The 14,219-nt window shown below is 43.9% G+C and overlaps 1 protein-coding gene and 1 long non-coding RNA gene across 2 annotated transcripts in view; both read left to right on the top strand.

Moving 5' to 3' along the window:
* Window positions 1-14,219, top strand: part of LOC132856422 (gastrula zinc finger protein XlCGF7.1-like) — a 126,954-nt gene that overhangs the window by 50,687 nt on the left and 62,048 nt on the right.
* LOC132851521 (uncharacterized) lies at window positions 7,256-8,305 on the top strand. The gene is made up of 4 exons (XR_009649035.1): window positions 7,256-7,316; window positions 7,806-7,907; window positions 8,042-8,119; window positions 8,222-8,305. It is a non-coding gene; the product is annotated as an uncharacterized LOC132851521 (long non-coding RNA).

Genomic DNA, 14,219 nt, shown 5'->3' with positions numbered 1-14,219 from the left:
CGTGGTTGGAGGGTGCGTTGTCGTTGGGGGAGGTGTGGTTGGCGGGTCCGTTGTGGGTGGAGGCGTGGTTGGAGGGTCCGTTGTGGGTGGAGGTGTGGTTGGAGGGTCCGTTGTCGTCGGGGGAGGCGGGTACGTTGTCGTCGGGTCAGGCGTGGTTGGAGGATCCGTTGTGGGTGGAGGCGTGGTTGGAGGGTCCGTTGTGGGTGGAGGGTCCGTTGTCGTTGGGGGAGGTGTGGTTGTCGGGTCCGTTGTGGGTGGAGGCGTGGTTGGCGGGTCCGTTGTGGGTGGAGGCGTGGTTGGAGGGTCCGTTGTCGTCGGGAGAGGCAGGTACGTTGTCGTCGGGGGAGGCGTGGTTGGAGGATCCGTTGTGGGTGGAGGCGTGGTTGGCGGGTCCGTTGTGGGTGGAGGCGTGGTTGGAGGGTACGTTGTCGTCGGGGGAGGCGGGTACGTTGTCGTTGGGGTAGGTGTGGTTGGAGGATCCGTTGTGGGTGGAGGCGTGGTTGAAGGGTCCGTTGTGGGTGGAGGCGTGGTTGGAGGGTACGTTGTCGTTGGGGGAGGTGTGGTTGGCGGGTCCGTTGTGGGTGGAGGCGTGGTTGGAGGGTCCGTTGTGGGTGGAGGCGTGGTTGGAGGGTCCGTTGTGGGTGGAGGCGTGGTTGGAGGGTCCGTTGTGGGTGGAGGCGTGGTTGGCGGGTACGTTGTGGGTGGAGGCGTGGTTGGAGGGTACGTTGTTGTCGGGGGAGGCGGGTACGTTGTCGTCGGGGTAGGCGTGGTTGGAGGATCCGTTGTGGGTGTAGGCGTGGTTGGCGGGTCCGTTGTGGGTGGAGGCGTGGTTGGAGGGTCCGTTGTCGTCGGGAGAGGCGGGTACGTTGTCGTCGGGGGAGGCGTGGTTGGCGGGTCCGTTGTGGGTGGAGGCGTGGTTGGAGGGTCCGTTGTCGTCGGGGGAGGCGCGGTTGGAGGGTACGTTGTCGTCGGGGGAGGCGTGGTTGGAGGATCCGTTGTGGGTGGAGGCGTGGTTGGCGGGTCCGTTGTGGGTGGAGGCGTGGTTGGCGGGTCCGTTGTGGGTGGAGGTGTGGTTGGAGGGTCTGTTGTCGCCGCGGGAGGCGTGGTTGGCGGGTCCGTTGTGGGTGGAGGCGTGGTTGGAGGGTACGTTGTCGTCGGGGGAGGCGGGTACGTTGTCGTCGGGGGAGGCGGGTACGTTGTCGTCGGGGGAGGCGTGGTTGGCGGGTCCGTTGTGGGTGGAGGCGTGGTTGGCGGGTCCGTTGTGGGTGGAGGCGTGGTTGGAGGGTCCGTTGTGGGTGGAGGCGTGGTTGGAGGGTCCGTTGTGGGTGGAGGCGTGGTTGGAGGGTCCATTGTCGTCGGGGGAGGCGTGGTTGGAGGGTCCGTTGTGGGTGGAGGCGTGGTTGGAGGGTACGTTGTTGTCGGGGGAGGCGGGTACGTTGTGGGTGGAGGCGTGGTTGGAGGGTACGTTGTCGTCAGGGGAGGCGGGTACGTTGTCGTCGGGGGAGGCGTGGTTGGAGGGTCCGTTGTGGGTGGAGGCGTGGTTGGAGGGTCCGTTGTGGGTAGAGGCGTGGTTGGAGGGTCTGTTGTGGGTGGAGGCGTGGTTGGCGGGTCCGTTGTGGGTGGAGGCGTGGTTGGAGGGTCCGTTGTGGGTGGAGGCGTGGTTGGAGGGTCCGTTGTGGGTGGAGGCGTTGTTGGAGGGTCCGTTGTGGGTGGAGGCGTGGTTGGAGGGTCCATTGTCGTCGGGGGAGGCGTGGTTGGAGGGTCCGTTGTGGGTGGAGGCGTGGTTGGAGGGTACGTTGTTGTCGGGGGAGGCGGGTACGTTGTGGGTGGAGGCGTGGTTGGAGGGTACGTTGTCGTCAGGGGAGGCGGGTACGTTGTCGTCGGGGGAGGCGTGGTTGGAGGGTCCGTTGTGGGTGGAGGCGTGGTTGGAGGGTCCGTTGTGGGTGGAGGCGTGGTTGGAGGGTCTGTTGTGGGTGGAGGCGTGGTTGGAGGGTCCGTTGTGGGTGGAGGCGTGGTTGGAGGGTCCGTTGTCGTGGGTGGAGGTGTGGTACTTGTGGCCGTTAGGTTTGGCGTGGTACTTGTGGCCGCTAGGTTTGGCGTGGTACTTGTGGCCGTTAGGTCTGGCGTGGTACTTGTGGCCGTTAGGTTTGGCGTGGTACTTGTGGCCGCTAGGTTTGGCGTGGTACTTGTGGCCGTTAGGTTTGGCGTGGTACTTGTGGCCGCTAGGTTTGGCGTGGTACTTGTGGCCGTTAGGTTTGGCGTGGTACTTGTGGCCGCTAGGTTTGGCGTGGTACTTGTGGCCGTTAGGTTTGGCGTGGTACTTGTGGCCGTTAGGTCTGGCGTGGTACTTGTGGCCGTTAGGTCTGGCATCGTACTTGTGGGTGTTGTTGGCGTCGTACTTGTAGGCATGGGTGTTGTCTCTGAAGAAGGTGAAGACGGAGATGATGTTTCATTTGTAGTTGTTTGCGTTACAGATGTTATATCTATAGTCAATGAAGATGGAGATGTTTCATATGTAGTTGATGTTTGTGTAGAAACTGTAATAAAAATAACAATATAGTATTAAAAATTGTGTAGTAGATGAAAATGTAGAAGGCTGTTGGATTTGTAGACAATATTGCTTCATAAATACCTAAAAAAGGGGAAATATTTCTCACCGTGTCAAAAAACAAAACAAACAAACAGAAAACTTTGTACAGTTCCAGCATACAATCTGAAAACAAGTTAGGCTAAGAATTTCAGCACAGGTTGGTTGATTATCAAACAGAAGTACTTGGACTAGGCAAAAAATACTTGGTGAACAACGCATACAGTATAAAGTGAAAAAAAAAAACAGACTGTATAGTAAAAAGGACAACAACTCAGCAGTTGTTCGTCAGTGTTAAGCATAGCCTATTTATGATGGTGTGCTGTAGGTGTTTTCTGGAGAACATAATATAGGACACCTTCACCTACACTACCAAGACCACCATAACCTCAATAGATGTAGTAGCACCCTGCATGACTTTCTCAAACATTCAATGACTCAAACACAGTTGCTATTTTAAGAGGCAGTCTACATTGTATTTTGTGTGTATGTGTGTGTATGAGAGCCACCATAATCATCATTCAATTCAAAATAGGGATTAAAACAGTGCAGCATAATTCTAAATAGGGATATGGAAGCTCAGTGCAATTCGAAACTTGGTCATAGCAGCACAAAGTAATTCACAGTAATGTTATACTGTAACAGTACAAGGTTATTTAAAATTTGCAGTAATGTAAACTTTTAAAGCAGCAAAAGTAATTTAAACTAATGTTATAAGTGCACAAAATAAATAAATAAACAGTAAATCAATTAAAAATAAAATAAGGTGATAACAGTGGGGAGTAAATAAAAATGCATTTATGTATTTAGTACATTTATGACAATAGAGTAAAATGTAATAAATAAAAAGGAGCTGATAGTTGAATAACCACAAACAGTCATATCTCTGCTGAGAATGCATCTTTGTTATTTGGTGAAATACTGTTTTTTATGCGGTATTTTTTAGTTGTGTGTTTTAAATGGTCTAGAATTTTTCAGCTTTATTTCAACATTATTTTGACGTTTCTCTCAATTTTGTTGATCAAATGATCATCCCATGGTCTTTATACATGCTTCTGTCGCTTACTGACAAGTCAGCAATTACAAGTATTGTCAGGGTGCAGTGGGGAATGGACCCAAAAATGCAGAACGCATACGACACCCAATCAAACAGGTTTAAGTAATCAATAGCAGGGGTAATCCAACACAGAAACAGTCACAGGGCTAAACAGAAATAACAGACCAAACAAAATGTTCCCCAACAAGATGATATGGTTACAGGAATCCTCAAACAAAAAACTGACACAGAAAAATCAAGAAGAGCAAGTCCAGGAAACAGTACAAATTCAAAATCAAATGAATAATCCAGAAAGGTCTCTTAGTCCATAGAAGCAAAAAACAAAAAATTATTCCAACAAAGATATGCGAAAATAGGACTGATATCCAGAATGAAAGAGTTGAAAAAACAAAAGGGTCTCTGGCCGACAAACACAAAAATATATAATCCCAAAGGAACCGAAGAGAATAAAAAGAGAATTCCACGATTTGAAACACGCGCGGCCGAAATCCAACAGGGTAATCAGTAAAAACGAAAGTGAAACTTACAGGGGGAAAACGGCATGCACGAGCGGTAGCAACGATAACATGATGAGACAATCTGGCAAAGAGTGTCCGTAGTCGGTAGGCAATTATTTCCAGGGATTTCAGAACAGCGTAACAGATATTCCGTCATTGGGTAGGCGTGTCCTATTTGATAATCTAACCCTAATCCTAACCCTAACTATAACCGTAGTTTTTGGTTGTTTATTTGTTTTCTAAAATAAATCTACCTGTATGACTGTTTTGTCCTTCGTAGTATGCTTTTTTTTTTTTTTTTTGGAAAGAGGTCACTCAGCCCCCCACCTGCTCCAAATTTACCCAAAATAGTCTCGTTTGTTTGTGCTTCGTTTGTGCTGGTTTGTGCTGCTAAAAGTTTAGTTTGTGCTGTTTTTGTTTTTATAATATTAAACACTGAAATATAGCTGTTTTTTTATCGCTATACGGTGCCTCCCAGAAAACAACGCACGGTGGGCATGTGCATCAAGTGGGTAAACATTAGTGGACAATTTTATGTCGTTACTGACCCATTTGGGGACTGTAGGTAAATGAAACCCCACATTTTAGACAAACGAGGGCGCTAGTGAGCCACTTAAGAGACACACCTTTGTCTGACCTTTTTGTCCACACTTAACAGCCGACAAATGTGATGTATGTGTCAAATTTCAAGTTAATCTAAGCACGCCAAAAGCCTTAAATATGCCTGAAATAAAAGTAAATTTGACATGATGCCATGGCAACACAGTGTTTGAGATATCAAAAATCCGTTCGCAATTTCACATCTCCAGTATCTCTGCGTCATGGTGGCCAAGTCTGGTCTCAATTGCATGAATCCCTAGGAGGAGTATTTAAAAAGTTTACCGCATGCAGCTGTCAAAAAATCCACCTTTGTGACTGACACACTTCCTGGGGCCTGTAGGTGGCGCTATACCCGGGACTCACAATAAGTACGTCGATGCGATCGGAATCCTTGGCCGACCATACACACCGCGTGTCATCACAATAAGACATTTTTTACCTTAGATAGAAGACACTTCATGTTTCTCTGAATTCGCCATAACTTAGTCGCCTCGCCATGGCAGCACCGTTCGTTTTATTAGGTGGTCATTCTAAGGTCACTCAGTCAAGCCAAGGTAAGATCCATACGGCAAACCAAATCACATTAAATAGTCGCATTCACTAAACTGTTATCTATACTGTTATCTGCGCTTTCAGCTTTTAACGGGCACGGTGATGTGTGGAATGTAACAAACTCCAAGGTAAGTGCTTTTACTTGGTACTCTACATTATGTGAGTAACACTGTCGTAAATGCATGCACCAATAAGCATATAAACATATACAGTATAAGTCAGAACTTTGAAAACATTAAGATTGTTCAAAGTCTCTTAAGCTGTATGTACAGTACATGCATCAAAAATATAGTAAAAACAGAAATGTTGTGAAATCTGTTCTCTGAATATAAAGTAGTGTACAGTGATACCTCGAGATACGAGTTTAATTCGTTCTGTGACCTTGCTCGTATCTCAAATTGCTCGTATCTCAAAGCAATTTTCCCCATTTAAATTAATTGAAATCCCATTAATCCGTTCCAGCTCGCAAAATTCCACTCCAGTTGTTTTGTTTGTTTTGAATATGAAAAATGTACAGTACCTGTATTTATAAATGACAAATATTGTATTAAAAACATACAGTAATAAAAGAGAATGTTAAAAAAATAAACTGGTTTTACTTTATGGAAGATGCGCTCGGAGGTTGAGGGAGGAGTAAACAGGCGGAGGAGTTAGGAGGAATTACACTTTCACTTTCGTTCACTTACTCACACTCTTAATGCTACTTTACACTTAAATGGAACTTAACTAAACTTCATTTAGAGCGGGGAGAGCAGCAACTAGAAAATAGAATAGACCCCCGTATAACAGAACCATTAATCATGCATAGAGTTAAAAATAGGAAAGGAAAATAATAAAATGGATAAATAAATAATTAAATAATTAGAGAGAGAGGGAGAGAGAGAGAAAAAAATATTTGGAGATTTATGACGTAAACTGGTACAATGTGCACGGGTTATGGCATGGTGGAGTCGGGGTTGGAGGAGGGAGTTTAAATCGCAGCAGCAGCGAAGCGCTAGAAAGCGGCTCAATGAATGGAAATTTAAATGGTCGGGTAATATGGATGTCGTAACCGGATTGGTGCGCGTCGTGGACAGCTGATTAACAGCTGATGCACGCTTGACGACATGGCCTGCCAGAACTAACGCGATGCTTGATTTCTCTTAACTTAACTGAACTTAATTGCTACAATTTCTGTTTTCTTTACATTAATTTTGTTTAATTTTCTTCATCAATTTCCTCTTCACTTGCTTTTGCCTTTTTTGGCACTATTTCCTCACTACATTTATATTTACAGCATTTGGCAGACGCCCTTATCCAGAGCGACGTACATAAGTGCTTAACCCTCTGGGGTCGAAAGACGCGCCGGCGCGTCTTTGGCGCATTTTTTCCTCTTCAACGTGAAGTCCACTTAAAATACTCCGTCATTCATAGTCATACACATACATGTAATACATCATTCGAAACTGTGAAGTGTCTACTTTTATTTGAGTGCCTTCATATTAACAACAAAACGCTATGCTTTTGGCAAATAAAGAAAATAACCAGGTTGTGCATTCAGACATCTCTGTGAACTTGACCTTCTTCCTGAAACACGTTACAAACATGAACTGATAACTCCACCAATACTTATCACACGAACATGATACATATGTCTAATGAAAGCCTGAAATGTCTACTTTTAAATGAGCTAATTAAAATCGAAAGCAAATATTGTCTTTTTGTGTAATCTGTATGTAAGTAAAGAGAGGTACAGTTTTTCTGGCTCGACCTCATTACCACTAATGTGATCCCACCTACCGCCGTGCGCGTCATTCATATGAAAATTACCTGAGCGGGCTATGCAAATAAGATCAACGCCCCCAAACAATGTAAGAAGCACAAAGTTTTAACAGATTATTCACTTATCAACGCGCTGGGAAGATGAAACGCTTTACAGCAGAGGAAGTTTCCTCAGATGAAGATGAAGAGCAGGACTCTGACGACGAACGTTTGTATTTTGAAGAGCGACTTGATCCGCGAGCGAGGATATAATTTCTGAAGAGTAAGTTTTACTTACATTTGTTGAAATCTTGTGTGATGTAAAATGATATATACTGTATTGTATACAGACTATTTGCAAGCAGATATTAAGAGTGACTTTATAGAAATGTCTTGTAGCTAATTGGCAACTTTTATTTACCTTAAAATGTTAGTTCTTATTAAGCTGTATGCTGATTAATGTAATGTGAATATACAATATGTTATATAGCAATATCACTATTTAGAATATATTTTGACTAGTGTTTATGCCTCAACTAGTCTTGTTTACGTGACTATCTGTTCGGGTGTAAATGTATCGATGTGGTGTCGATGAGCTGTAAATGTGCCCGGAGATGTCATGTGTTAATGTTTAGCCATAAATATGTTCAGTAATGGCCGCATTTCTGTACCCAATTATTTTATCTCAGCTATGCTTAACTGCCTTAGTTATTGCTTTATAAGTTTGTTACTGTGGAGAATACATTATATTAATTATTAAAAACTTTTGTAGGAATGTGGCTGCATCACTCTTGTCTTCACCTGCACCGGCTGCAACACTTTCACCTTCGTTTGATGCTCGCACGGGGGCACGCAGCAACGAGAACAATAAGGAGTACGTCCACATGTAACCATTTTTTTCTGTTATGCGTGCAGAATATTTGTATTACTGATGTGGAAAATACATTATATTAATTGTGTTGCTTTGTACTTTGAAAATACATGATACTAATTATGATATTTTTTTAGGAATGTGGCTGCAACACGTTCACCTTCGTCTGATACTCGCACGAGGGCACGCAGCAACGCGAGCGACATTCATCCAGTGTAAGCCACATTTACCCTTTTTTATGTTCTCAGTATTAGTAATACTGGTGTGTTGCTTTGTACTTTGCAAATACATGATACTAATTATGATATTTTTTTTAGGAATGTGGCTGCAACACGTTCACCTTCGTCTGATACTCGCACGAGGGCACGCAGCAACGCAACTGGGAACAAAAAAGAGTACGTCCACATGTACCCATTTTTCTGTTATATTGTATATTAGTATATATTAGTTATATATTATTATTACTAATGTGTTGCTTAGTACTTTGGAAAATTAGACTAATTATGTTTTTTTTTTTTTAGGAATGTGTCTGCATCACCTTTACCTTTACCATCACCTGCTACTCACACATGCCGTAGGTCTCTTTCAGTTCTCAAAGCAACTGAGACTAATGTGTGTTCAGTTAAATAGGAACCGTTTTGAGCAATGGCATGACGACATTTAAACTCCTTTCTCAAAGATTCACAGTGTGTGATGGCTTACAAATTTATATCTTATTTTTTATATTGTAAAGAATCATTCCATACAATAAAGCTTCTTGACTCTTGACTCTATTGTATTGTTCATGTTTTTTTTACCATTGGTAAAATAAAAGTCTTATTTTGTCAAGTACAGATATAAATGTCTTTTGTACTTTATTGTACACTATTTTAGTAAACTACAAGCAAAAGATTTTCTCTTTGAGTCTCCCCACACTCATTCTTTTGTCAACACAATCCAGACTAAGCCATTAGGGGTTGGGCCTCCTCAGGTGTGAATCATCAATATTCATGACCATTGACCCGCCCTCGCATATTGCCTTTACACAACAAAAACTGTCTTACAAAAGTTAAATCAATGTATTGTTTCATGTGAATGAGTGGGTAAAATGGTTTTTACATCTTTTTGTAGCAAATTCTCAACTCTACAAGAGTAGAGAACTTTATTGTTTGTGAACTAATGTTTAGTATGTGTTTCTTCGCCTTATTTCAGCAACTTTTCTTTTTCTTTTTTTTACTAACCACGCATAAACATAATTTACTTAAATATACAAACATGTACATACATTTTAGTTACATAATATTGTAGCCCAGTTTGTGCTGAATACAGTGTTATGTGATATTAGCCATTAATATGTATTGAAGTAACTGAAAAAAGACCAAATGTAAGAGCATGTCAGAACCTCTGCCAGTGTCACAAAATGGTCAGACCCCAGAGGGTTAAATCTCTAACATTGAATACATTAATGCTGGATCACTAAGTTACATACTTAAGATACCATGAGTTTAAAACATTTGTTCAGAGTTACAATGAAAAAGTGTCAAAGGTGTTTTTTTTTAATGCAAAAGATAAGGAAAGAAGTGCTAGTTGAAGTGTTTCCTGAATAAGTAGGTCTTCAACCGCCGCTTGAAAATAGCCAGTGGCTCAGCTGTCCGGACCTCTAGGGGAAGTTCATTCCACCACCTTGGTGCCAGTACAGAGAAGAGTCTTGAAGTATACTTGCCTCTTACCCTGAGAGATGGTGGAACCAGTCGAGCAGTGCTGGTAGATCGGAGGGTGCGGGGTGCAGTGCGAGGAGTGATGAGGGCTTTGAGGTAATAGGGAGCTGGGCCATTTTTGGCTTTGTAGGCCAGCATCAGTGTTTTGAATCTGATGCGTGCAGCTACCGGAAGCCAGTGGAGGGATCGCAGCAGCGGGGTGGTATGCGAGAACTTTGGCAGGTTGAAAAGAAGCCATGCAGCTGCATTTTGGATCATTTGCAGAGGGCAGATAGCGTTCATAGGTAGACCTGCCAGTGCATTGCAGTAATCCAGTCTAGAAATGACAAGAGACTGAACAAGTACCTGAGCAGCCTGTGTGGACAGAAATGGCCGAATCCTTCTAATGTTGTAGAGTAGAAACCGACATGAGCGAGTCACATTAGCAACATGAGAGGAAAAAGACAGTTGATTGTCCATGGTTACCCCAAGGTTGCGAGCTGTGGCTGAAGGGGAGATCAGATCGTTGTGCAAGGATATAGCAAGATCATGACCTGGGGATGAATCACCTGGGATGAACAGCAGTTCAGTTTTGCTAGGATTGAGCTTTAACTGATGAGCAGTCCTCCATGATGAAATTTCTGCCAGACATGCTGAGATTCGATCAGAAGCTGTTGTATCTAAGGGTGGGAAAGAGAAGATAAGTTGTGTATCGTCAGCATAGCAGTGGTAAGAGAACCCATGTGAGGAAATAACTTCACCAAGAGAGTGAGTATACAGGGAGAAAAGAAGAGGACCAAGTACTGAGCCCTGTGGGACGCCAGTGGAGAGTCTGCGTGGAGCAGATGTCACTCCCCTCCATGTTACCTGATATGAGCGTCCTTCCAGGTAGGAAGCAAACCATTCCCAAGCTGATCCGCAAATCCCAAGACTCCTGAGGGTGGCTAAGAGAATCTTGTGGTTGACCGTATCAAACGCTGCTGAAAGGTCAAGGAGGATAAGGACGGATGACAGTTTGGCTGATCTAGCAGTATCTCAGTATGTAGTTTCTCAGAGACATCCAAAAGGGCTGTCTCTGTGGAATGAGCTGCTTTAAAGCCAGACTGGTTGGGGTCTTGGAGGTTGTTCTGTGAGAGATAGACAGACAGTTGATTATAGACAATGCGTTCGAGAATTTTTGAAAGAAACGAGAGAAGTGATACCGGTCTGTAGTTACTGATGTCTGATGGATCCAGAGCAGGTTTCTTTAGGATGGGAATAACCCTTGCTCTCTTGAAAGTAGTTGGTACCTGACCAGATGCTATGGATCTATTGACGATAATGGGAATGAAGGGCAGAAGGTCTTGCGAGATGGTCTGGAGCATAGTGGAAGGGAGTGGATCCAATGGGCAGGTAGTAGGATTGCAAGACTGGATGAGCTGTAAAATCTCTTCTGCTGCTACAGTTGAGAAATGCAACAACAAAGGTGTAGGGGAATCCATACTCTGAGATATAAGTGCAGTCGGGGCTGAAGTGAAGGTCTGGGAGATTTCCTCAATCTTCTCCTGGTAGAAGGAAGCAAAGTCTTCTGCAGTCAGGGAGGATGAAGAAGGTGGAGCCGGGGGGTTGAGCAGAGAAGAGATGATGTTGTGGAATTTCCGAGGGTCATGTGAGGAAGCTTCAAGCTTTTCCTTGTAGAAGGAAGTCTTGGCAGAAGTCACATCTGAGGAGAACTTGGCAAGAAGTGTTCGGTAAGAATCAAGATCTGCATCAAGTTGAGATTTCTTCCACTTTCTCTCTGATGATCTTAGCTCTCTTCGATTGTTGCGCAGCACATCTGAAAGCCAAGGAGCAGAATAAGAAGTTTTCTTGGGTTTAGTGAACATAGGGCAGAGGAAGTCCATAGTTGAGGAAAGAGAAGAGAGGAGAGTATCTGTGGCCGAGTCCAAGGGTAGTGAGGAAAAAGACTCAGGATCAGGAAGGGAAGAAAGAGTGCCAGAAGCTACAGAAGAAGGGGAGACAGAGTGAAGGTTGCGGCGAGTAAGAGCGAGGGGGTGATAGGTAGTGTAGGGAGAGTGATGATGAAGGATACCAGGTGATGATCAGAGACGTGTAGTGGGGTAGCAGTCACGTCTGTAGCTGGAGAAGGACGGGTGAAAAACAGGTCCAGGACATTGCCTCCTTTGTGTGTGGGGATGTAGCTGTTGAGTGTGAGGGTGAATGAGTCGAGAAGAGACAGGAGGGAAGAAGAATGTAGCTTGTCAGAGGGGAGGTTGAAGTCACCAAGCAGCGTCAGAGGGGAGCTATTGGAAGGGTAAACACTAAGCAGTGTGTCCATTTCTTCCAGCAAGTCACCTAGGGGACCAGGAGGGCGGTAAACAACAATGATAACAAGGTTGATTGAAGAGGTAACTGAAATGGCATGGAATTCAAGAGAGGAGATGGTTAAATGTTACAAGAGGAGAGGTGTAAAGCACCATTTCTTTGACAGCAATACACCTGTACCACCACCCCTGCCTGTTTCTCGTGGTGAGTGAGAGAAAGCATAGGCAGAGGATAAAGCAGCTGGTGTAGCAGTGTTCTGTGGGGATATCCAGGTCTCTGTTAGCGCAAGAAAATCAAAGGAGTAATGGGAAGTTAAAGCAGAGATAAAATCAGCTTTTTTCACAGCAGACTGGCAATTCGAGAGCCCACCTACCACCACTGTTTGAGACTTACACAACAGAGGAGGGTAGATGAGGTTACTGGGATTGTGACCTCTGCTCTGTGGACGAGAGCGTCTGCGAGAGTAGGAATTGAGTACAGAGATGGGTTTAAGGCACATATTTGCAGTCAAATGAGTGAGAATTAAGGTATGGTAGAAAATATCAAGACAGTACTAGACACTAAAGTTACAATGAGAGAGAGAGAGATATACTTACAAACATAGGTAAATAGGTAAGCCCTGCCCACAATTCACACCTTAATGTAGACTGAAACTACTCCTGATTAATCAGCTGAGAGAACAACAAAGACCAACACTATAAAATCAACAATGGTATAGAATATAACACAATTCAAATCACACTACTCTAGAACAAAGTGAGTTAAGCAGATAGTATACAAAAGTCAGGAACCTACTTTACCAGAAGACAATATATTCAAATGAAGAGAGTTAAAGCTCACTAACATCTGCCGCTCGTTTTAATAAAAACCTGTCCGGTCGGCATATCGGATACGGTGTAGTCGCAGTGTAGCAGTGTAGTGTGGTGTAGTGTGGTGTAGTTCAAATTTTTTAACGGATCCCACGCTCAAAACGGATCCGAAAATTACGGATCCGCAGATGGTCGGCACCACAAGTAGCCCTCTCCATAGGAAATGAATGACTTCCAGTTTATCAGCCGTCGTTTGTCGTGTGCAGTGGAAAGGCGGCTTTAACTGAGTGAGACGCGGGAAGCTGAGGTGGGGGGAAACAGAGCACACGTGATTGTTGGGGATCTTTGTTTCGGTGGCAGCGGCTCGGATGCTCGTATGTCAAAATATGGTCGAATCACAGCTCGTATCTCAAAAATTTGCTAGTATCTCAAGCGAAAATATGGTCGAATCACAGCTCGTATCTCAAAAAATTTGTATGTCAAAGCACTCGTATCTCGAGGCATCACTGTAATTTATTCCTGTGATCAAAGCTGAATTTATTATATCATAAATACAATAAAACAGTGTAATATTATATCAATGTTAAAGCTGTTTTCTATGTGAATATATAATAAAATGTAATTTATTCCTGTGATTAAAGCTGTATTTTCAGCATCATTACTCCAGTCTTCAGTGTCACATGATCTTTCACAAATCATTCTGATACCATGATTTTATGCTTAAATATCAATTATAATTTGTGCTCAATTAAGAATTTGTATGTGGATTTGTTACCCACAAAATGATAACATTAAGCTGGATATTTTGTACAATGCACACACATACGTTGTTGCTGTAGTTTAATTTTCAGGATTTGTTGGGTTTTGTTGCACATTTATGTGTGCATGTTTATACATGTGTACATGTGTACGTGTGTGTGTGTGGTCAAACTGCAAAACACAAACAACTCAAATTACTAAACAGTATTGCCAACATAACCAAATGCAATTTAGAACTAGATTTGTAAAGTTCGTCGAGACAAACTTTGATGTTGGCTTTGACGGTGCAAGTATTCACAAAGGCCGGTGCTTTTTGGAGGCGAGTGGACATAAGGGTCAGTGTTACTTTTGGAGGCAAGTGGACAGAAAGATTGTAAAAGCTACTGGACCGCTAGAGTGCCAATACTTTTGGAGGCGAGCGGAAATGAGCATGTGACGTGATCCGAATACCCATGAGGCAGTCCCCTCATTGTGCTGAGTGTTTTGATATGTCACATGTCCATGTTGTGCAAATTTTTGATTTTCACATGACGTCACGTGACATCAAAATACATCAAAAGTGACCAGAATACACGTGAGGCAGTTCCCCTCATTGTGCTGAGTGTTTTGATATGTCACATGTCCATGTTGTGCTAATTTTTAATTTTCATGTGACGTCACGTGACGTGACCATAACACACGTGAGGCACTTCCCCTCATTGGGCTGAGTGTTTTGATATGTCACATGTCCATGTTGTGCAAATTTTTGATTCTTCGCTTATTTTGGG

The sequence above is a fragment of the Tachysurus vachellii genome, chromosome 1 (genome assembly GCF_030014155.1).
Source record: "Tachysurus vachellii isolate PV-2020 chromosome 1, HZAU_Pvac_v1, whole genome shotgun sequence".
Taxonomy (NCBI): Eukaryota; Metazoa; Chordata; class Actinopteri; order Siluriformes; family Bagridae; genus Tachysurus; species Tachysurus vachellii.
The sequence above is the reverse complement of the archived record's forward strand: the minus strand, read 5'-3'. Positions and strand labels throughout refer to the sequence as shown.